The 26,417-nt window shown below is 35.0% G+C and overlaps 1 protein-coding gene across 3 annotated transcripts in view; it reads right to left on the bottom strand.

Moving 5' to 3' along the window:
• Positions 1–26,417, bottom strand: part of DPP6 (dipeptidyl peptidase like 6) — a 1,012,545-nt gene that overhangs the window by 230,166 nt on the left and 755,962 nt on the right. The gene's annotated exons all lie outside the window — the stretch shown is intronic.

Genomic DNA, 26,417 nt, shown 5'->3' on the forward strand with positions numbered 1-26,417 from the left:
ATTACAAAGAGTCAGATAGAACTGAAAAAATTTCTGAACAACAAAGCTCTTTAAAAGCAAGGTCCACATCATTCATCAGCTTTGTATACTCAACACCAAGTACAGAGTCTCGCACAAAGTGGCAATTTTAAATTCTGCTGAAATGAATTTCACTGATAGTAAAAGCAATGGACTCAAAGTCAGGAAGCTTGGATTATTGTCCTAATCATATCATTAGCTAGGTAGGTGATAGAAATCATTTCATGATCTGAGTCTTTAGTTTCCTCATACTTGAAACGAAGTGATTTCTGGATTTGAATTTAGGAATTCCTGACTCCAATCCAAACATGCTACATATTGCACTAGATAGCAAGTGAATTGGCGGGTTATTTGGACACATAACCTCAGATACTCAGGCTTGAGTTTCCATATTTGAAAATGTTACATCAAGGATATTACTATAGTACCTCCTTTCTAGTAGCCCAGAGATATAAGAACCCAGAAGAGTAGCCAAATGAGCCATCTGTACATTCAAAGACTTATATTGTCAGTGACATTTCCCAACATATAGAGGGTGAGTATTTTACACAGTACAAACATTGGGGCAAATGTTAAATATCTTTTTTGAAAATATAAGAAAGCAATTTCCCTATATCATGCTCATGATAAGGGGGGACCTTGAAATAATATAGAATATTGGCTTTCTGCTTACGTCTCTCAGGCTCTCAAGAGTATGCACTTCAACCAGAAATGACTTGGCAAGCTTCCAAAAGCAAGTATACATCCTAATTTAATTCCTGTAGCTGTTTGGGTGAGTTTGCCTAAGGGTAGGATGCATGATTGAAATTTTAACTTGTTTCACACTTTCTAAGCTTTTTAAGCTAAAAGAGTTATAACCAATTAATAGAGTCTAAGATTTAAAATCTTCTGTTCAATATTAAATTCACTCTTTTAACCTGGTTTTATTTTTTAATAGACTAAGGGGGAAATGAAGCAAAAGGCAAACTTCTGAAAAAAAAAGGATGTTGGTTTTGATGATTTTTTGGGATTTTGTCTTCTTTTGTTTGGGAGGGGGGATATTGGGTACAGTTTAGATTTCATCAATGCCTATATGTGTCCAAACATGTAGATGATGGGAAACTCTGACTGAAGTTATGACATTTCACTCAGATTTTAGGCAATAATTTAGCCACAATCTTTTCACTTGCTGAATTAACAGAGTCTGTCAGACAGGAGAATAGCCTTTATTTTACTGGGTGGAAACCCAGACTTGTCATTTTCCTTGTATAGAGAAGGAACAAATACAATAGCAAGAACTCATTAGGTGCTTACTATGTGCCAGAGAAAAGCAGGCAGCATTGTCTGACCTTACAGCCAAAAAGACTGGATTCGGTTGCTATTTCTGAGGTAAAGAAAAAATTCTGACCTGCACATATAACAACAATAGTAGCTAACATTTATATAATGTTTGCTATATGCTAGGCATTGTACTAAGTGCTTTACTATTATGATCTCCTTGATCCTTACAACAGCTCTGAGAAGTGAGTGTTTAATAACATCCTCATTACTCTTTATTCACTAATCCCCCTAGCTTTCTCTCATATTAAGAAACAGAGGGGGCAATATCTTTGCAATGAAAAAGAATGAGAATCATGACTATAGAAATTCAGTGCAATGGCTATATATTCTAAACACAGCCCTCAAGGTCCCCAATTCTTGGCTATAGAAGAGAGGCTTCCATTAGCCTTCCCCTAAAATTTATAATCTAATTTAAAAGTTTCTTTAGCTTTTGGCTTCTAGCTCTTTCTTCCACTTTCAAACTTTTCAGGCCTTTTCCCTGCTAAGCTGTGGAACTAGTGTAAGTGATTGGAACACAAATGACCCCAAATCTTCCTTTTTTCCAATGGGGTTTATAGAAACTAGTACATTTGTTAGTGACTTGGAGATGTGGCTTCAAGAGTTAGTTCTTTCTTGACTTTATCTGACATGGGGCCATCTCACCATCTCTGATTTCTTTCCCCTTCAGAGCATCCTGATTCTATTATTAAACTAATTTTCTAGAAAACCAATGTTCTTGCTTTCTCAAATATTCAATGATTTTCCACTATCTACAGAAGAAAGTTTAAACTCCTCAGTCTGAATTCAAGACCCTTTACAATCTGGCCCCAATCCACTTGGGTCATATAATTTCTTAACTCTTAGCCAAACTGATCTAGTCATTGTTCCCTGCCACACATTAATGACTTTGCTGGTATTCCCTCTGCCTTCATCTCTGCCTTTAAAAATCTATTTGTCCTCCAACAACAAAATCAAATGTTATGTTCTTTGCTTTAAGGAAGCATTTATGACATGTTAAATGCTGGGAATACAAATATGAAGGAGCAAAGGGAAGGGAAAAAAACATTTATGTAGTGACTACAATATACCAGGCACTGTGTTATGTGATTTTTACATTTGATATTCACAACCTACCTACCAAATAGGCAGATCCTATTATTATTTCTTCTGCTATCTTTTTGTTTACATTGAAGAAACTGAGGCAGACTGAAGTTAAGTCACATGCCTAGTATCACACAGCTAGTATCTTCTTTAATTTGAACTCAGATCTTCCTGACTGCAGGAATAATTCTTTATTCACTGGCCCCCAGCTAGCTGCCTTTGCAAATGTAAGCAAAAATATATTCCCTGCATTCAAGGAGTTTACCTTCTTTTGAGGGTGGGGGGAAAAACATATATAAAAGAAAACTAAAAAGAAAAGAAAGGGAGAGGAATGGAGATGATGAAGTTGAGAGAGTCAGAAGTAGAGGGGGGAAAAATGTAGAATGGCTGGTCTGGATCTGTCCTCAAATTAGTGGTTTGAGGAAGACCTTAATAAGAGGAGGTAGAGGGAGGGAGGGATGTTTTAGGGTGAGAAGGCAGTTGAAATAGATATATCCTTTGTTTGAAGTCTCAGCTCTTAGCATCTCTATTGTTCATCTGGCATTGGTTAGGTACTATTTTATTTCATTGTTATGTGTATGTTGGTGCTGGCTCCTCAAGGAGATTATTATAGCTCTTGGAGGTGAAAAAAAACACATCTTCTACTTGGAGTAATAATTTGGCTAGATGGAGTGGGCTTTGCCCTGGGGCACCAAAAATTAAAAAAGTTAACAGCTCTCTTTCAGCATTAATGTTACTATAGTAACTAATTCTGCTTCTTTCCCATCCCCTGCTCAAGTGATTTTGTCTTAATTTCTATCTACATTATTTTCAAACTGTGAATTATGAAGTTGATTTGAGGGCATGCATTTCATGCTCTTTGCCCTAGGTACCAAAATTGGTAATTCAAATTCTGCTTAAACTTTGAATAAGCAGTAAAGCCTAGAAGAAGGTCCCACACATAGCAAAGGCTCAATAAATACTGGTTAAATGGATGAAAAGGAATCAATAAGCACCTTATGAATTCAGTATGCTACAGTAGAAGCAGCATTGGGGAAAAGAAGGGAAGGGAATGAAGAAAAGGAGGAGGAAGGAACAAGCCTTTATTAAGTGACTACTATAAGCCAGGCACTGTGCTAAGTGCTTTACAAATATTATTACATTTCATCCTAACTAAAAAGCTGGGAAGCAAATATTATTATTCCCATTTTACAATTAGGAAAACTGAGGCGGACAGTAATTTAATAACTTGCCTAGGGTAATAAAGGTAATAAATGTCAGTCATATTTGAACTCAGGTCTTCCTGACTTCATGTCTAGGACTCTATTTCCTGCGCTATTCTTCAAAAGACTTGGTTTGATTATGGCTCTTTCACTTCATGCCTTTGTATGGATGGACAAAGTCCACAGTTAACCTCTCTATTCCTTAATGCTTCCTTTGTAAAATGGGTATAATGATATTTGAAGCGTCAGCTTCACAAGGTTATTTTGAGAACATTAAAGTTCTATCTAGGTTTTTGTATGTGATCTTTGGCATCTCTCATATAGAGTCTGTTACCATATTCTCTCAATGTTCCTTCCTAAATACATCTTAATACATCCCCCCTCTTTGTTTCCACTGCTACCATCATATTATGGCTCCTATTATCTCTCACATGAACTATGACAATGTTCTCCTAACAGGTCTGTCTTCAATCTCTATCCTCTGTACCAGAGGTTCTTAATCTGGTGTCTATGAACTTTTAAAATCTATATGTTTGGTAGATATTTAAATATTATGAGATTCATTTGTAATTCTATTTATTTTATTTTGTGGTTTAAAAAATATTATTCTAAGAGGATATTCATAGGCTTTGCCAGACTGCCAAACATGTCTGTGACACACAACAAAGTTAAGAATTCCAATTCTATATTACCTCAATATGTGAAAGATCTCTGACTTTTGTTAACATGTAGGAATCCAACTACGGGATTTCTTTTCATCAACATTAAGGGTAACCCAAGACTTAGACAAATCCTAGAGATACCTGAGGTATGCAGAAATTAAGGGACTTGCCCAGATTCATGTAACTAGGTGCAGAGTTGAGATTTGAACCTAATTCTCTCCGACTCCAAAGCCAACATTTTTCTTACTCTATCACATCATTTTATTTTCTCTAATCTATTACCATGTTAATCTTCTTTCTCCATAAATCTGGGCATATACTTTGTAAATTTAAAAATCTCAAATGGTTCCTTGTATCTTTCAAAACCTGTTGAACTGGCATTCAGAGACTACTATAATCTGATTCTATTGTGACTTTTAAACCTTTTCTTCATAAATTTCCCTTTACATACTTTCAACTCCAGTTAAAGTAGAAATTTCTCTCTTCCTTTAACATGACACCATTACTATCATTGTCATCATCATTTTCTTTTTGTTCCTCCTTTTCCTCTTCTTCCTTCTTCCTCATCTTCTTTTTCCTTCTTCTCTTCTTTTTCCTCCTCTTCTTTTACTCCTACTACTACCACTACTATCACCACTTATTATCCCTACTACTACTTAAGTTTTACACAGGTTTACTATGTTCTAAGTACTTTAAGATTATTATTTCCTTTGATCCTTACAATTCTGGGAAGTAGGTTCTTATCTTAAACAATTCCCATTTTATAGATGAGGAAACTGAGGCAAATGGATTTAGTAACTTGCCCAGGGTCACAGTTGGTAAGTATCTGAATTTGAACTCAAGTCTTCCTGACTCTAAATACAGTACACTATCTATTATACTACCTTGTTGCCAGTTCCCTTTGCTCCTATCATTCTTTGTAGCTGACTTGCTCTCTGGGGATATTAAAACCTTAACCATTTAAAAAAATCAATTTTAATGTCACCTTTTCTATAAATGTTTCTGTGATTCTAACCATTAATGATGACTTCATCTAACCCAAACATCATGTAATACTTTGTAAAGAATTCCTCTGCTGAAGCTATGTATTATTTTGGATTTTAATTATTTAAACAAGTATTCCCTTGCTTGTTGCTGTCCATGAAGGGAGAGACTGCTTCTTGTCAAAACTCTGTTTTTCTCCTGAAGTCTATGAGTACTTTGCATGTAACAAACAGGAGCTTAATAATGTTTTATAGTGTTCAAATGAAGACAAGTGCAAACTACTGCAATGATTATTTTAGCCCCCAACAGTAATAATAGCTATAGATTTCCTCCTAGGAGATGACTTTTAATGAACAATGACAGAGGCTGTCTTTATATTTTGGGCACTGAGTAGTGAAGATACATCTAGTCTATGAAAGAGGATCAGTCAGTTAACACAGTGGGACTGAATTATCTATAAGGAGACTAACACATGGGACTACCTAAGGAAGAATAGGTATGGAAGCATGGTAGCATATCTGTGAATATTAAAAAAAATATATATGTAGCAGATCAATCAGAAAGGCAACAAGCCCAGTTTAAAAAAAAATTGATAGTGTAACAGAGCATTTGGAATAGGAATTAACAAATTTGTATTTTAGTTCTGGCTCTCCCACTAACTGATAACAAGTGAATGTGAATTGAAGAGGATTTCCATGGTCATCTAGTCTGATCCATTCATGACAACAAATTATTTTTACAATATTCTCAACTGAGTAATACAGACTTTTCCTCTTCAGGAAGCTTACTCAACTTTTGAAAATCACTACTTGTTAGTCTTTGCTTATTTGAAATGTAAAATTGGTCCTTCACAACTTCTTCCCACTGCCAGAAGTTCTGCCCCATCAGGTTAAACTTAGAGAAGGCTAATCCTCTTTCAAATACTTAAAGACAGCTACTACTTCCCTTCCTAAATCTTATCTTCTCCAAGTTAAACATCCTTAATTCCTTCAACCCCTCAATGATCTGGATACTCTCTAGATCATTTACTATCCTTCCTAAAATATGTTATACAGAATTAAACACAAAATTCCAAATGTGATCTTACTACATATGGATTATTAGATTCTTATTACTGGAATTTATGCCTCTCTTACTGAACAAAAGATTGTATTCAATTTCTTGGTTATAATAACAAAGGGTTGACTCACAGTGACCTCAGTAAATGTACTTTACCATTCAAGGTTTCCAGTTTCATAATTAATAAAAATGAATGGACTGAGTCATATGTTTCCAAGACTTCTACAGACTCTCACAATCTAGGAGTTTAGGATTTTTCACTCAGACTACTATCTCTCTACATTTGCTACGGTGAAGAGAACTCCTAACTGTGTATTATACAATAGTTGTTTTTATAAAGTCCAATGTAACCCTGCAGCTGCAGAAGGATGCTACAACTGTGATCTCTTCAGATAGATCAGAAGCTGAGGCTATTTATATTTAGTTTGTGGAAATGCTATTGAAATAGCAAAGCCTTTAATCCTGACTGTTCCACTCCCAGCATGCAGTACTCTATATACACCAACAAACAGAACAAATTGGAGGCACAAAAAAAACTTTGTTCTTCACCACCTGTCCCTGATTACTTTAGTCTCCCTCCTGAAAATGCTTTTTACTTTTTCTTAAATTTCTATTTGGAGACCCAGTTGAATCAGACAAATAAGACTATATTTTATAGAACATATAAAACTATATTTTATAGAGCACAGAGATGGAGCCAAGAATAGATGTCCAAATCTTGCCTCTGACATGTAGTTGTTGCGAGACACTGGGCAAGTCACTCCTAAATATATTAGGCAACTCCTAGAGGTCTTTTTCAACTCTCCTTAAGTCCAGCACTTTCTCTCTTTTAAATATTTCCTATTTATCCTGAATGTAGTTTGCCAATATAGTTGTCTATTTGTGTGTAATCTCCTCCATTAAATGTAAGCTTCCTGAAGCCAGAAATTTTCTTTTGCTTCTTTTTGTATTCCCAATGCCTGGCACCTAGAAGGCACCTAATAAATATTTATTGATGGATAATATAAATAGAAATTGAAGAAAAGATGTTGATTTGCATTGGGAGTTTTCTTACAAGGGATTTCCCTAGACCAATGAAATCAAAGGACCAGTTTCTATATAACACTGTACAAAGTGTTACAGGAATAAAAAAAAACAAAGGCATAGAAATGGATCCTTTCACTTTCAATTAATCTTTAAACTGAAAGGGCAAGAATAGGTTTTGAATTTTGTAATGTTGTTACTGACTCTTTTTTCTGGATCAAAACTTGTGGCATCGGTGGTAAAGACCCTACTTCTAGAGATTTAGGTCAGAACTTGATCTGTTATTTAGAGACTTACAAGATTGCATAATGACAATGAGAGATTAAGTGATTTGCCCAAGGTCTATGACCAAACATGTCAGATGCAAGACTTGAACACCAGGCTTCCTCACTCCAAAGCTGCATTTTTATAGAGTGTGTCAGTGTGCCACAATACCTATGTATGCTCTAGTGTGTGTGGGAGAGAGAGGGGGAAGAAGGGGAGGGGGGGAGGGAGGAAGAGAGGTGGAAAAAGAGGGGGAGGGAGGGAAGGAGGAAGGGAGAGGAAGGGAAGGAGGTATAGAAACAGAGAGAGAAAGGCAGAGACACACAGAGACACCAAGACAAAGAGGGGGCACAGAGACAAAGAGACAGAATGAGACAGAGTAAGAGATAAAGAGTGAGATAGAGAGAGTGAGAAACGCACTCCCCTCCCTTCTCCACCCCCCCCCCCCCCAGAGACAGAGAGAAAAGGGAGAGAGACAAAGAGACAGGGAGATTGAAAAAGAGACAGTGAGACAGAGACAGACACAGAAACAGAGACAGAAAAACAAAGAAGTGTGATGGAGGGGATGGAGAACTAGTCTTAGAAACAGAATGATTAAGTTTCCATTTCACTTTTGATTCCTACTGGTTATATTATCCTAAGCAAGTTGCCCAAAGCAACTCTTCAAGACTAAGTTGAACTAGAAAACATTATGAAATGCAAAATGGATAATTTTGATTATAGTAAATTTAAACCTTTTTGTACAAACAAAACCAATGCAGACAAGATGAGAAGGGAAGCAGAAAACTGGGGAAAAGTTTTATATCCCAGGTTTATGATAAAGGCCTTATTTCTAAAATAAATAAATGACTCAAATTTATAAGAGTACAAGCCATTCTTCAATTGATAAATGGTCAAAAGATATGAACAATTTATAAATGAAGAAATTAAAGCCATTTCTAGTCATGTGAAAAAATGTTCTAAATCACTATTTATTAGAGAAATGCAAATTTAGGACAACTCTGAGGCACCACTACACACCTCTCAGATTGGGGCTAAGATGACAGAAAAATATAATGATAAATGTTGGAGAGGATATGGGAAAACTGGGATACTAAAACATTGTTGGTGGAGTTGTGAAATGATCCAACATTCTAGAGAACAACATGGAACTATGCCCAAAGGGCTATCAAATTGTGCATACCCTTTGATCCAGCAGTATTTCTACTGGGCCTGTATCCCAAAAAGATCATAAAAACGGGGAAAGGACCAATATGTACAAAAATATTGGTAGTAGCTCTTTTTGTAATGACAAGGAACTGGAAACTGAATGGATGTCCATTATTAGTTGGAGAGTGGATGACTAAGTTATGGTATATGAATGTTATGGAATATTATTATTCTATAAGAAATAATCAGAAGGATGATTTTAGAGAGGCCTAGAGACATAAAGGAACTGATGCTAAGTGAAGTAAATAGAACCAAGAAAACATTATGCACAGCAACTAGAAAATTATATGATGATCAGTTCTGATGGATGTGGCTCTTTTCAATACTGGGATGATTCAATCCAGTTCCAATGATCTTGTGATGGAGAGAACCATCTCTTCCTAGAGAGAGGATCATAGGGACTGAGTGTGGATCACAATATAGTATTTTCACTTTTTTGTTGCTGTTTGCTTGCTTTTTGTTTTCTTTCTTATTTTTTTCTTTTTGATCTGATTTTTCTTGTGTAGTATGACAAATGTGGAAATATGTATAGAAGAATTGCACATGTTTAATATATATTGGATTACTTGCTGTCTAGGGGAAGGAGTAGGGGGAATGGAGGGAAAAATTTTGGAACAGAAGATTTTGCAAGGGTGAATGTTGAAATCTATCTTTGCATATATTTTAAAAATAAATAAAATTATTATTAAAAAATGAGGATAATCTCAGAAAACCTTGGAAAGACTTGCATGAACTGATGCAAAGTGAGATGTTTTGTGTACAAAGTAACAACAATACTGTAAGATGATCAGTTTTGAATAACTTATCTGTTCTTGACAAGAAAATCATCCAAGAAAAAAAAAGGCTGTAAGTTGCAAATTATGGCCTGATTTATATTGTAAGAGGGAGTTTTGTCCTTTGGAGTTCCCTGTGTCAGGGAAATCCAAAGTTCAGCCCCAATATGCATACATATACAGGCGGATTTTTATATGTCCTCCATCCACTTGGGTCAAAATGATTTTCCTCAAGTATGGGTCCAACCATGTCATTCCTATTATCTATATCCCCAGTAAACTCCAAAGATTCCCTTTTGCCTCCAAGATAAAATATGAACATTTTTTCTGGTATTTAAAATCCTTTAAAACATACCTTTTACTTTCTTTATCGTCTTCTTTCACTTAACTTTCCTTCACATATAGCAGAACTATATTTGCTCACTCTCAAGCATAACACTTCATCTCCCAAATCCATGGCTTTCCATTGGCAGCCCCTATGTCTGAAATGTTCTCTTTCCGTACCTCTACTACATGGCTTCACTGGCCTCTGGGGCACCCTTGATGTTAGTATGTTCCCTCTGAGATAACTTTCCATTTATTGACATTATATATATCTTATATGGACATATATGTATGTAGTCTCTTTCACTGAAAAACTCAGTTCAAATTCAGTTCAAAATTCAGGGACTATTTTCCCCCTTTCTTTGTATCCCCAACACTTGGCACAGCGTTTAGCACAAAACTAGTACTTAATAAATGCTTACTGACTAATTGATTACATATTGGTATATACACATTTATGTATCCAGGGTTGTTCACTATTTTCAAACTAGTCACACTGTAACTGGCACAGAGTAGTTGCAATATGAATGATTATTCCCATCCCACTCTTACATCCTTCCACAATTTGATATTTTTCAGAGGTTAATAACTTACTGTGAATTACCTAGGCACCTACTTTTCCACTGCCCTCTCATTTTACCTACTTGGCTGTTAAATATTTCTTTAAATAAAATCAATGAATCAACCAACCAACCAACAAGCATTTATTAAGGCCCTATGTGCCAGATGCTGTCTTAGGCACCGGGGAAATAAACACAAAGAATGAAACAATCCTTGCTCTAAAAGTGCTTCCAGTCTAATGGGAAATGAAAGAGAATCCAAAATAGCCAGTTCTGAAAGTCACTATTATATTTGGGGAAAGTTCAGTGAATGAGGCATTTGTAGCCAATGGCCAAAATGAGCTTTTAAAATTACTTGGGGAGTTGAAGTATCCTTGCCCTCATTGCTCCTGTTGCTACAAATTATACAGAGTTGGCTATATTTTTATATCTGGGAAATAACCGAGCTTGAATAGGAACATTCAAATCAAATTTCTGGCTAAAGAAAGTCTCAGAACTCAAAACAATTAACCGAGGACCATTTCTCTCTTTCCAGGTTTCCTGGAAGCAATTCAGATACAAAATGTGTATTGTGTAACCTGAAATTGTTCTGTGTGAATATTTCATGATATTATACAATGTGACAAACTTCAAAATGGAGTAGTTAGGGTGGAGAAAACTTTCTTTTAAAAAAAGAAAACAAAGAAATAAAGAAACATCAATGGAGGATTGCATACTTTTAAAGAATGTTTTTGTGCATGTGATTCTTATATGATTTTTTCTGTAGTTCAATTTTTTAAAAGGGTTTCTTTCCCCTCCCTATTGAGAGAGCACTGAGGTTGGAAATAAGAAAATTTGGACTCTAGTTCTGGATCAACCCCAAAACAGTAAGGTTATGTAAGGTTAATTACTTGATCACTTGCAGACTCAGTTTTCCTAGTTTGGAAAATGGATAAAATCATACTTCATATCTAATTCCATTCCTGTGACTTGACAAAGTTATCTTTTCTGCCTCATATGATCTTCCTTTTCAACTTTCTCTCTTAAATTCCTCAGATCTTTTCAAGTGTCAGCCAAAGTATCAAGAAGCCTTTTGACATTTCCCCAGTGGTTAATGTTCCTGACTTGGAAATTGTAGCTATTTTGAACTGACTTATGTGTACAAATGTTGTCTCTCAGTAGAATGTAAGATATTTGAGAGAAAGGGGTTACTTAATTTCAGTCTTTGTAACTGAAGTGTGTAATATCATTCTTGGCAAGAAGTAAGGACTTAATAAATGTCTGTTGAATTCAATTGAATCTGTTATACAGGACTGTTTAAATGTGTTTTATAAAGCATAAAGGGCTCCACTGGTGGATCACAATACTATCAATCTATCTAATCACTTGCTGCATATTGAGGTTACCAGTATCAGTCCTACCTTGTATTCCTTACTTCTTACTAGTCTCCTTCCATGCCCTTCACTTCAAAAATCAGTGTACGTATTACATTAAATTTCCTCACGGGCAAATTAATACAGGCTTTAATACCAAAGGGCATGGGCTGAAGCCACCTAAGCTGAAGCCTCACAGAGAATTTAAAATTACTCTCCTTACTAGAGAGCACTTGTACAATTCATCCCTTGAAAATGTCAACCAGAATAGAGATGAAACATCATGGGCAAAACAATAAATGCTTCCCCAGTGGCATAGCTTTTAAATGTTAAAGGAAAAGCTTCACTTTCAAAGTCACTCACCCAAAGAGATCTCTTCAGATTTGCCTGACCCTTTGGGAACTCTGATGCTAACTGGACTTACTCTGGGGTGATAAGACATGACACCTTTTCAAAGAAGAAGTATTTTCTCCAAACATAAACAACTTTCTGAAATTCTATTAGCATGGTATAAGAATTCAAGATGACACCATCTCATCTAACATTTCTAAGAATTTCTGGTTACCCAATAATAATTTCTAGTAAAAGCACCTATCTCACAGGGCTGTTTTGAGGATTAGGTGAGATGATAAATTATATACCTATCTAGATGAGGCAAGCAAAGCTATATTTTTTATATATACACATCTCTTTGTTCTTCAGTTTTCCATGCTAGTAGAGATCAAAAGAGTGACCTTATGTCTATCATTTAAGGTCTTCAAGGAAATAAAAAAAATAGCTATGACAATTCTCCCTTGAATTGGTGAAGTAAAGTCCTGAATTTATAGAAGTCTGGGGTAAAGAGGCATAATAAAAAGTGCACTGGATTTGGAGTCAGAGGCATTGGCTTCAACTCTCAAACTGCAATTACTTGCAATTTCAGTTATCCCAATTGTAAAATGATGTTGTTAGACCAGAGGACTTTAAAGTACCTCTCAGCTCTAAATCTTATGATTGGACCAATGGGAAGGTTCCTGTTTTGAGCTCAAAGGATAAGTTTATTGAACAGGAGTTCCTCTATTTCCCCCAAAATACAGGTCAGTCTTGAGCACAAAGATGGGGTAAGTAGAATTGCTTCTGAAACCCTCCCATTCCCCTTTTCTGCTTCTCTCTCTCCCAACCTAATACCTGTGGCTTAGAAAAGTTAGTTGCCCCAATAATCTGTACCTAGATCAATGAGAATCTCTGTCTAGGTGAAATAGATGTTGTGACAATTTCCCAGCCTGAGTTACACCAGAACTGAGGGAGAATCTCACCCATCATTAAGTCTGTAAAGATAAATGGTCAAGAAGTGAGTAGCTAGATTGAAAGGAAAAGAAATTTATGACTGCATTAAGGAAGATCAATTGGGCTAGGAGTAGCTTTAGCTTCTTAAGATACACACGAGGTTTTTTTTTTAATAGCTTTTAAGGTCTTATTACAGTATATAGCCAAGCAGAAATAGATGAGAGAAGTGTCCAAGAATTAGGATCACAGTTATAGCCAGTGGGAAATCTCTAAGATGGTAGAGGTCACTTTCAAAATAGAATCCCTCATCTTCATTCTGTTGTTGGAAGAAAGGAAGAAAGATCTCCAAAATGCTTATCTATTCTATTGTTCCCAAAGGTGATTTTATAGGGAAGAACACATTTCTCCAAAATTCACAATGCTCATGCTCCACACAAGCAAAGATTTCCATTTTGTGCATACAAATGTATTTGTTCCTCAGGTATTAAATGAGTGACCTCAATAGACATAGTACCAGCCTTGGCATAGTTGACAAGTACTCCCATAGCTGAAGAATAGATATTTAGCATGGAGAAGGGAAAATTCAGAGAGGACATAATATCTGAAGGACTGTCATGTGGAACAGGCATGTATTTCATGTACCAAATATTGATTTTAGTTATCATGAAGCCCAGAGATTATAATTCATTTTCCTCCCTGAAATATGATTCAAGCTATGACATTGTTCTCCAAGAAAAGAGAAAGATGTGGAGCAACAGGGAGGGACAAGGAATGGCTTGAGGTTATATCTTTAAGTTCAGCTAAGTCAAAGCTAATAAGAGAAGGAACTAAAGGAAGAATACTAGGTATGTCAAGGAAAGAGCTGAAAGAGAAGATTATTTGGAGCACAAAGGATCTAGTGTCAGAGAAGATCCTGAAGTTCTAAACTCATGGTCTTAGCTTAAAGGATTTGGTACCCATCTAAGAGAGTGAGTGAAAGTGGTAATTTCTTCATCAAGGGACTTTCTACCAGCAGGAAGATTTATTCCAGACATAGTAATAGAGAAGAGAAAGTATTAGCTGAGGATGAGAAAAAAAAGTGAACTTTGACATCTTTAATGGTGGATAAGGGAAATATAAGGCTTTAATTAAGTCCAGAGGGAGATAATCTGGGAAGCTAGAAAGAAGATGGCAAATCCAAACAACACTGTCAGCCAAATCCCTAGGCTAAAGACCTAAAGTTAAACTAATATCAAGAATAAGATGTGGCAGAATAATATTAGTTAAGAAGGAAGAGGGGGGTTAAGAAAAAAAGTAAGACCCAGTTCCCAAATAGTTGTCCAATAGGACCCGATTTATCTCCTATAAATTGTAACTTGTGTACTTTAACTTCTTTATCAGGTATTGTATCCCCTCCCTCTTTCCTGTATGGTTACCCTATCTCCACTTTGAGGTAAATTTCCTATAAAGCATCTGGGGAGGGTGCCTCGTGTCTTTTGAGAAGTAAAAGAAAGGAAGAAAAAAAAAAGATGAAAGATTAAGTGAGGTTGAAGGAGGGTTTTAATAAATCCACAGGTAAGGGAGTCTTAGTTTTCTTGGGTTAAAGGGTATTGAGAATGTCAGTCTTAATTCTGAGGTTGATGTCAAAAAGATCAATAAAGCCCTTCTTTGGGCATTGCAAATGCAAGTCCCATTGTACTGTCTGAGGCAGAGTGGGAAATTATGGCTGGCCCAGCCCTGTCCAGCTTTAAGTCTCTGCAATATTCCCACGTGCTAACCAGCTCGTTTTATTTTGGCTTTTTTTTTTTCCATTACAGATCTCAGGCTTTGCCATCTGTTTGTCTTCCTGGTTTCAACTATGGCCCAAATCCCTTCTTCAGTCCTGTGGTGGTCAGTTGCTCACTTCCTTGATTTGTCATTTGGTGCTCTGTTTTAGAGACATCCTTCTGACTTTGCTCCCTTGGTTTTCTGATCTTCTTTGTTCACTGACAGTATAGCTGTCAATCCCTTACATATGGTTTGCTTCTCTCATTATGACCAGAGAATTTTTTGTCTTTCAACTCGCTGAACCTTTGCAACCTTAAATGGATACTCAACCTCTCTTTCTACTGAGAACCTGTCGGAGTTCTGGAATGGGACAGTATCCTCATCATGAGTTTCTATACTGGGTGGACCACAGGTCTAATGACATGTGGCCTTGCTACTGTTCTCATCTAGCTCAAGCTAGAAGGGTAGAAGGGAAAAAAAGGAAGTTACTTCTCCCTAACAAATGAGTTTCCAAAGGAACAGATGTCCCATTGCATGGAAATGGGCAGTAGAGCAGATATTCAAATGAACTAATTCATAGTTTAAATGTTGTTCTACAGGCTTGCCTCTCTAATGCAACTCTAGAGGGCTTTGAAGAAGTGCTGTAAAACAGATGTTCCTGAAATAAGAGCCAGAGAACAAGAGAGGTGGGGGGCAAAGCCAGGGCCCAATTCCTCCTCTGTATACCACTTTTAGTAGCTGTCTGGTTTTTTGAGTATCTTTACCTCACTATTAAAAATTCATTCATGCTTCGGGTAAAAGACAAGATGATTATGGGAAAGAATAGAGAGTAGGAAAAAAAAAAAAGAAGGGGAGGAAAGGAGGCTGGTTAAGTGCTTTTGCTGAGCTAATCAGTATCTACCATGTGCTAGACATTGTGCTAAGAGCTGGGAATACTAACAAAAGTCAGAGTCTGGTCCTCTGTTTTGAAGATGAAGAAACTCAAATGTTACCATCTTACTCAGGTGATTAAGCTCTAAGAAGTCTACTTGTGAAGAATCAAGAATTGTATTTAAGCCAGAATGACAAAATTTAAAATTTAATGTGGCATATGAGAACTTTTTAGTGATTGGAAGTCTTATGTTTTCTCTCTATTCAGAACTACCCTTCCTTAGTAGCATCAGAGTATTGGGAAAGATGCTTAGAGAAAAACACAATCAATTACAGCCTTAGTTTCCTACACTATAAAAAGGATAGAAACTGATGGAAACTAAGCTTTCTTCTAGCTCTAAATGTATGATCTCATGAATTGAAGCATTTTATGAATCTAGAAAACTATCTTTGAATCATTATTGAGTAGGGCATAGACTTCAAACAGTGGTGGTTTCAGGAGGTTCTAGAAACCTCACTCAGTAGTCTTTGACCATGGGTGATTCTTGCCAACCAATCAATAAGCTAATGAGGTTATACTCCAGACATGATGGTAAGTACTATGGACATGAAGACAGAAATAGAAGTTTATAGTCTACAGATATTCATATAGGTGATTTTAAAATAAGGCAAAATGAAGTCAAAGAAGATTCTGGGGGACACTAACAGTTTGAGATTTCAGGAAGAAGCTCCTTTAGGAGGGAGTACTTGCACTAACCATGGAAAGAAACCATGTCAAAAATGAGTGGAGTAGATCCCAGGCTTGACAGTCTATACAAAATTAGAAAACAGGATATTATATACCAGTATCAATAAGTAGGCCAGGTGGACTGAGATAATAGAGTATGTGGAGGAATGAGTAACCTATCTATAAAAGTAGACAAGGGACAGATTTTAAAGGACTTTAAATGGTGAACAGAAGAATCTGCATGAGAATTAGAAGTAAAAGGGAACCCCTGGAGCTTACTGAGAATGACATGGTCAAATCTGTGCTTTATTGATATCATTTTGGAAGTTGTGGATGATGGATGAGAACAATGACAGAGGAGGCAGAGAGTCCAAGTACAAGGCTATGTCAATAGTCTAAGCAAAATGTGTTGAAGCCTTGAACCAGAATGATAGCTATTTGGGTGGAATAAATTAAACTAGATGATCTACAAAGAAGGTTTTCTTTACAACTTGAAACCCTATGATCAGCCTTTTACACAATGTATTAAATTTACATTACAATAAATAGATTCTGTTTGAAAATGGAAGTACCAATACCACTGCTAGGTTTATATTTCAAAGATATCCAAAAAATGGGGAAAAGGACCTAATTATACAAAAATATTTATAGTACCCCTTTTTATGATAGCTAAGAATTGGAAATTGAGGGGATGCTCATCAATTGGGAAATGGCTAAAAAAGCTGTGCTATTTGAGTGTAATGGAAGACTAATTGTGATGTAAGAAATGTCAAGCGAGTAGATTTCAGAAAAACCTGGAAAGACTTACATGAACTGATACATAGTGAAGTAAACAGAACCAGGATAATATAGAACAGAGTAACAGCAATATTTTTTGATGAAGAACCTGAATGAGTTAGCTATTCTCAGCAATATGGTGTGATCCAAGACAATCCCAAAGTAGTATTGATGAAACATACTATCTGCCTCTGGAGAAAGAGTTGATATTGTCTGAATACAGAATGAAGCATGCTTTTTTTTCACTTTCTTTCATTTTTCTCTTTTATTTGAGTCTTCATGTATAAAATGACTAATCTGATAATGTTTTACATAATTGCAACAAAAAAAAAAAGAGGAAAGAGCATGGATGCACCTAGGATTAATTTGGAACCATCCATTTATTTCATCCATGGCTCAGCAATGGATATAGCAGATTCTCTCAAAGAATTTAATAAGCACTAACACCACTGTTTGATAATCATCCATGAAACGTGGTCTGGGTGAACAGAGACACCTTTCTAAGCTCTGTGCTTAGCGGGGACTATGTGATAAAACTCTTTTAGTATGCATCCTACCTTCTGCTGTGCACTTGGTAATTACCACTTCTAGAAAATCAAAGCACTCTAAAATTACAGCAAAATGAAAATGTTAATTAATAAAGTTAAATTTCAAACCCCATCATAATATCAGGAGAAATTCAAGCTGCATAATCCCACTTTGTGTTATGAAAATGTGACTTTGAGCTGATTTAATGGCCTTAACATCAGTAAAGCCTAAATGAGACTCTTCCAACATTGCCACTTCAGGGCCTGATTTTCCCCTATTAGAGTTTAGCACGTATGACAATTATCACAGGACAGTTACAACAATTCACATTATGTTTAGAGACTATTGCTTTATGAAAATTTCTTGAGAAGCCAAATTACCTTCCTTTTGCCCTTAAAGTTCCTCTTAAAAAGGTAGGATGAGAGCAGAAAGTACATGAGAGCACCAGGAGGGAAAAACACCTGAGGAATGATAAGAATCTAACTAAAAAATCACGGGACAAACTTGATAATTTTTGAACAAATTTATTTTCTGACACTTCACTTTTTTGATTAATGAAATGATCTCATCCTTGTTTATAATCTGGAAATGAATGTAAAAGAAAGAAGAAAATGTGAGGGGAAAACTGAATTATTTGAATCCTAATGGCAATTGTCCATAAATTGCTATGTGGTGTGATTGCTAGAGAAAGAAAACTTGAATTCTGCTTCTTATACTATGTATGGTTTTGAGTAAGTCACTTAATATGGCTGTGACTCAGTTTCCTTATCTGTGAAATGAGGGAGTTGGATTTGATGGCTTCTAAAATCTTTTCCATCTCTAAATCTTAAACTCAGTACGTTACTCTTTCTTGATAAATTTTCATATTTATTTCACTGTTGTCTTTGCATAGCTCTAGAATCATTTCTGAAACACTGCTGACTGTTAGGGCTAGAAGGGACCTTAAAGACTTGTCAAATTCATCCTTTTCATTGTACAGATGGGGAAACTAAGCCCCAGACATTGAAAAAAGACCATGGGTTCATGGTTATATGACTAGTGAATATCAGGACTGGAACTAGAAGAAGGAATGGAGCATTAATTTTTGACAGGAGAGAATACTAGGAAAAAATACAGTTTTATTTAGATCTCTATAGAGTTAGAAAATGATGGCACTTCTACAATCTGCAGTCAAAATTATGGCTGCCATTTTTTTAGCTCAAAGTAAAGATGTTGTAGAGTCCTTCAGACTACATGTGGGGAGAGAAGACAAAAGGCACTGTTACATTACGGGTTGACTGTATAAACATAAGGAGAATGTACTTACAGAAACACTTCAATGACTGGAATGTATCTTCTAAATTCATTCTCTTAAGGGAAAGCCAGTGAATTTATTTATTTATTTATTTGGGCATGGAAAAGATAAGAGTTTTTTGAAAACTAAAATCAAGGAAATACTAGATAATTTCTTTGCTTGTCTGCACTTCCTAGCCTTCTCTGACTCCATTCAGTATGATACAATTTAGAATCCTCAAGGAATACTGATAATGCTTCATGCTAAGATACCTAAAACTTCAGTGTCCCATAGGGGTTGGGGTTATCTATCTTGAGTGAATGGGGAATTAGGATAAGTCATACTATGTGCTTCCCAGAATCCTTAGTATCTTTAGGAAATCAAATGAAAATGGTTATCCTTAAAATGAACAAATAAATCACAAAAGGAGGTGAGATCTAGTGGCTGAGGATTTAAAAAGAGTCATCCAACTTACTAGATCTGCTCGCTGGGGAAGAAATTGGCAATTTATAGGTGGACTTAACATATCTATGTGGGAAAGCAAAAACAGAGATGAATTATTAATGATAATTTAGCTCACATTTAAATAATATTTTATGAATCTCTATATGATTCTGCACAAATCACTTAACCTGAGTTTCCTTAGCAGTAAAACAGGGATAATAATAGCTCCTATCTCCAAAGTTGTTGTGAGAATCAATTGAGATAATGTTTGTAAAGCACTTACCACAATTTTTGCTCATTTATTTCATTCATCTGATTTTTTGTGACCCCAGTTAGAGTTCTCTTCACAAAGACACTGGAGTAATTTGACACTTCCTTCTATAGTTCATTATACAAATGAGTAAGTTTCTGAGGCCAGAGTGGAACTCAGGAAGATGAGTTTTTTTGACTTTAGTCACTATGTCATCTGGCTCTGCTTTACTCAAGATAAAATGGGTAATAAATGTGAGAATAAGACATCTCAGTTCTTGTTTATCATCAGATAGTAAAAAACTATTTTATAATTCCCAATGATCAAATTCACTTAGTCCCAATCCAACACTGATTTCAGGAAGGTATAATTTTCCAAAGTGTAGACTCAGCAAGAAAATTTCAGCCTACATAATGTGTAGAGCCCATAATGAATTTGTTTTCCCTGTATTAAATATACCTTCTTTTCTACTCAAAATTGAAAAAAAATGAAAAGATGATAGCTAACTTAAGAACATACAGTAGAATACTTCAATTGTTTAATGAGTTCTCTCAGAGTTTCTCTTTTAATTAAGGATATCTTTTCCCACTGATTTTATTAATTTTAAAATCTATGTTATACCATTCATCTGATTTCTATTTTTCATAGTATGTCAATATTGTTTTCAATTCAACTGGTACAATTATGGCAGACTTATCATTTCTTCAAATAGAGAGCAACAACAAAAAATCAGACCATTGGTTTCCTTTGAAATGCCTGAGGCCTTAATGATCCAGTCTATTACAGAGAAGCAAAATATTTCCCAAGTGAGTTTTCATGTCTATTAAGCTCTTTTCCATGTTGACAGCTCACTTTTAGGAAGAGCAAAGATTTTAGATTAAAACATCAGTTAGGTGAATGTTGAGCTTTCTTCTTGTATCCTCAGGGATAGTCAAGTGAGAAAAATAAAGACATGGCATTAATAAGAGGTAAGGATAAACACCAAAAGACATCTTATTTTGTTAGGGACATTTGTGCACATGAAAAAAGTAAAAACAATGCATACATCACTAAGATGATTTGATACCTTCAAAGAACTCATATAAAGTAATTTAATCATCATAGAAAACTTATGACGTGAGACAGGTACAATTATTCCTCTCATATAGATGTAGACCTTGACCACCAAAAAAAGTATACACTTTATCCATTTGGATAGTTCCAAGCCAGTGCCACAATTCAGTTCTTCCTATTATGTTATTCTGTTCTTTCAGTAGTTAACAATTTACTTTTTTTTTTTTTTTTGGATAGTTTAATGTGGCAATTGAAAGCAACAATGACAGAACTAAGTGACTCAATTTAGCAAATGTAAAGGATATTATAATAGCTCATATTTGTAATGTTTATAAAACACTGACATAACAAAAACCTTTTTGAGTAAATAGCATAATTATTACCATCCCAGTTTATAGATGAAAAAATTGAGATTCAGGAAATTTGGGTAATTTGCCCAAAGATAGAAGATATAACAGCTAGGCTTAGACTTCAGTGTTCTCAGATAGTCTCCCCGGTATATAATGCTACCCAAGAATGTCTTGGTGGCTTGGACAGAATATGCTACATTTATTTTTATCTCAGCACTAAATAGCAAATACATGTACAATAAAATACATTGTTTTCTAGCTAGAAGAGAAAGTAAAAGGGCTCTCAAAATACTTTTCTTCTTTCTGGCTCATTAAAGAAAACTGAGATCAGGCCAGTTCCAATAGTTTTGTGATAAAGTCATATGAACCTAGTGAGAGGACTGTGGGAATTGCATGTGGATCACAACATAATTTTCACTTTTTTTATTGTAGTTTGCTTGCATTTTTTTTCATTTTTCCTTTTTAATCTGATTTTTTTTTTTGTGCAGTATGATAATTGTAGAAATATGTATAGAAGAACTGCTATTGTTCAACTTATATTGGATTATTTGCCATTGATGGGAAGGGAGAAAAATATTTAAAACACAAGGTTTTGCAAGGATGATGGTAAAAACTACCTATGTATGTGTTTTTGAAAATAAAATGCTTTATAAAAAAAAAGAAAACTGAGATATTACTTGAAAGAATAGGCAATGTACATTGAAGGAGAGAAAAAAGGATAATGTTGGTAAAGAGGCAGAGGGGAATCCAAACCCTGAAAGATAAAAGAAGAATGTGACATGGAGTAAGAAGGGACAAAGCAAAAGTACAGACTGAACTCAACAATCTCTGATAACCCTTCTAAACCTGGGAGTCCAAAAATCCATGGCTCTGAAGCATAATGAATTACTGATAATCTTTAGAAGGCTTGAAATTGTTTCCACAAAACATGGATGAGCATTCCTGGAGAAGAAGGTCATTTCCTATGATCAATGGTATAATGATGAAAATACATATTCTTCAATAGGAAGGAAACGTGCCAACTGAAAAATTGCCAATTGTAAATTTCAAAAAGATGGTCATGTATTAGCATGAAATGAATAAAGAGATATACTGTCTTCCAGTGATATGATGAAGAGCTTTCTCAGACTCATCAAATATGGACAATTAATACTATGAGAAGGATCTTAGAAAACATCTGTAGGAATTAGGAAATTTTAAGCTAATGGTGGTATTAGAGTTTGATGTGAATATTCTGGGAAGCAATATGACAAAATATAATTAGAGTCACAACATGGATCACATTCTTTTACCCAAGGATTGCATTGCTAGGATTCCTAAAATATCATGTCTTAATATACAACAAAAATAATATCATAGAGTAAAATATTCTAAAAAGGAGTAAAAGATATATTGGTTATATATAATGTGTTACATATTATATGTATAACTTTTATTTGAAATAGCAAAAATAGAAATAATGTGTATATATATACATATATATATATATACATACAGTGCATGGAAGATGGCTAAAAATTAGGTTATATTTATGAAATGAAGTATTATGACATTATAACAAATAATACAAAGCAAAATGGAAAGACATGAAATGATAAAAAGTGAGAAAAGCAGAATTAGAGTTGTATATATATACAAACTAAATTTAAAAACAACAAAAAAAGCCAACATTATAACTTCAGGGTCATCAGTAATTAGATAAAATAAAATTTGTCCCTCTCACCTTTTGTTTTGTTACCTGTTAATTTGATATTATTTTCAAAGCTAAGGTATTATATAAAACTTTATACTTTATCTTATGTTTGTTTACTTAATTCTGTTGACAATTCATTAAATCAGAGAAACCAAGGAATACAAAGGTTGCTTGAAAGGACTAGGCCAGTTTAATATTTAATATTTAAAAATCTCACCCAAGAGATCAGACTTGTTTTAACTTGATTATAGAGGGCAGAATAAGAAGTAATAGCTTAATATACTTCAGAGGTATAACGAAGGTATCCCAAAAGCCTTGGTGCAGTTCTAAGCTTGGAATCTTAAAACTACACCAATACTTTTGGTGTACCCAATGTACCCTATATCCATTGAATACCAAAAATCCAAACTCAAACACAAACAACGAGGGGGAAAAAAGCTTAAAAATGTAGAACTCTTCAAAAGTAGAACTATTTAGTTTCACAATCCATGGATTTTCTCAAATAGAAGACTGATGATTGGGGACATTATAGTGGGGTTGCCTGCTTGTGTACTAAATGGTTTAAATGATTTTTGAAGTCTTTTTCCAATCATAAGATAAGATTAGATATCTAATTTCTATGATTTCTCTTCTGAGGAAATCAAATTAAAGCATTACTATTAAGTACAGCATTTCCTGAGGATGTTTACATACTTGGTGTCATAACATTTAAAAATGGAGCCATCTTATTTCATTGGTTTAATCTTCATCAAAGAAGGATTAAAAGATGCTGAGAAATATGAGATGCTCTAATAAGGTACTTCCATATACAAGACTAGAAGAGCATCTTATAACTCCTCAACATCATTCACCCATTCATTTTACAATTGATGGAAATTATTGTTATTATTTTACCATTCATTTCTTCAAGGTTGGGAAATTTTGCCATTAACTAATCCTGTAATGTTATAACACAAAGGAATTTCAAAGAAAGAAAAGGTGAAACATGTTTGTATTGTACCATGCCTTTTAGTGATTAGATTTATAGGAAATAGCAAGTGGAATACTTTTGGAGGGCATTTCAATAACTCCAGATCTTTTCAGTGATCATGTATCTCAGTTGAATGAAGAAAATAGACTGAGTTTTTCTTGTTACAGTGGAAATTGGTTTAATTAAATCAAGACATGTTCACTGCACTCTAACATTTCCTTTCTGTTATTTTATTGTTGCTTAATTTAAGATTGACTGTGATGTCACAAGCATCATCTGCATATTTGAAATTCAAGAGAGAATACTAATAATAAGTTTATCTATCTTCCTTTCTTCCTAGCTTGGTTGTTTGCTTCACTAATAGATGTTTTCTCTTATGATCCACACAGTATACTAGGGAGCTTCCTTGTATGACAATAAAATAGATTTGAGAGAGTACAAGACCAATTAGGAGATTATTGCAATGGTCTAAATCAGAGAGAAGAAAGACAGTAAGGATATGAATCAGGTAGGCTATAGTACGGGCAGAGAATTGATTATGGATAAGTTTTGGAGGCCAGTTGATATGCTTCTATGAGAACATGCAGTGTTTATTTTTCAGGAGGTATCAAAATAATGCAAAATTATTTACAATTGTGCATCATCATTTTCTGTATTATTCTTATGTAGGCTAATATTTATCCCTATGGCTATGATAATAAGTAACATTTATACAACACTTTGTTGTTGCTTAGTTGGTTTTGATTCTTTGTGGCCCTGTTTGGGGTTTTCTTGACAAAGATAATAAGGTAGTTTGCCATTTTCTTCTTCAACTCATTTTACAGATGAGGAAATTGAGGTAAACAGGGTCAAGTAACCTTCACAGGGTCATATGGGTAGGAAGTGCCTGAGGCCAGATTAGAGCTCATGAAGATGAATTTTCCTGACTGCAGGGCTGGCATTCTATCCACTTAGCTGACCCCCTAAATTAGCACTTTAGAATTTTCAGAAGTCCTTTTCTCATAACAGCCCTGTCATAGAGGTTATCATTTACATAATGCTACAGATGAGATGATTGAGATTCTGTCTTCATCATGATCATAGTATCTGAGATGGGATTCAAACTCCTTTTTCTTGATTGTACTTGTAGCACTCTATACTTTATGCCAAGCTGCTTCCCCCTGCCTGCTTCGCTGTCTTCTTCTTTCATTTTAAACATTAGAGGCCAGTTTCCTTGAATTCTGTTTAATTAATACTTGAATGTGACATTTAATTTTACCCTATTATTTCTTGCTTTCATTTTTTTTTTAAAAGGATGCATTGAATACCTATTTTCTGGCTGCCACTGTGTGTTCTCAAAAAAAGAAAGCAACAAACTTATCTTTGAATAGTACTTTACAGCTGTAAAAATAATCTGCCTTATTTATATCTCATGGGTCTTCAAAGCAGAAAAGATCTGGATGCAAGTCCTTGCTCTTATACTTATTAGCTATGTGATCCAGGGCAAGCCACATAAGCTCTCAGTGCTCCAGACCGTTCTGAGACTAACCTTCAGAGAAGGTGTCAATCTGTATTAGTGTATGAAGTCTCCTCATCCAGGAGTTCCTCATATCAGTAAAGTCACATATACAATTTCTATCTTTATTCTAATGACTATGAAATAGTCAGGCCAGAATTCTAAACTCAAATGACTTTGCTGATCTGCTCCTTCCTCTACCTACTCCAGCTACTGCTGCCCCATAACCACATTATATTCATTTTGTTGTATTTGTCTTTACCTTAGCCTCCTAGAGTCTCTCATTTTTCTTGAGAAAAGACAGTTTATAAATTAGCTTTTTCATGAAGCCTTTTGATAATTCCAATGACAAATTCAATTGTTCAGTTATTTCAGTCATATCTGACTCTTTATGACCCATTTGGGGTTTTCTTGGCAAAGATACAGAAGTGGTTTGTCATTTCCTTCTCCAGTTCATTTTGCAGCTGAAGAAACTGAGAAAAACAGAGTTGAATTATTCTCACAGGTTAGATGACTAGTGACAGAAAATGAGTCTTCCTGATTTCAAGCCCAGTGTTCTATTGAACCATCTAGGTGTTCCAATTACTAGTATCCTCCTCCCAAAATATTGTGTATTGAACTACTTTGTATGTGTGTGTGTACATATATATATGTACACACACATATATAGATAATGTATATATGTTTGTATATACACATAGATGTATATTTACATATGTGTGTATAAAGGTACATATATGTAGATAGTGTCCTCCATTAGAATATGAAGTTGGATACATGCATAGCAAGCACTTAATAAATGCAACTTGGTTGACTGATTGTCCAGGATGACACATAGTATTAGCTTATATGAGTTACCTTCTTTGATCATCTACTCCAATCCTTCTCATTTTACAGGAAAAGAAATTGAGTCCCTTATATTTGAGTTTTGAGGGCTACATTTCACCTACATTTGCTCCTCATACATCTATGAGGGTGATACTATTATTATTTCCACGTTGGAAATAAGGAATGTGAGGCTAAAATAACACACATTTTGCTAGGGGTTATAGTCATTAAGATGTCAAGACAAGATTTGAACCAAGGTCTTGTGACTTCCAATCTACCATTCTTTCCTGCCATTCCATGCAGCCTGATTCACACAG

The sequence above is a fragment of the Antechinus flavipes genome, chromosome 5 (genome assembly GCF_016432865.1).
Source record: "Antechinus flavipes isolate AdamAnt ecotype Samford, QLD, Australia chromosome 5, AdamAnt_v2, whole genome shotgun sequence".
NCBI lineage: Eukaryota > Metazoa > Chordata > Mammalia > Dasyuromorphia > Dasyuridae > Antechinus > Antechinus flavipes.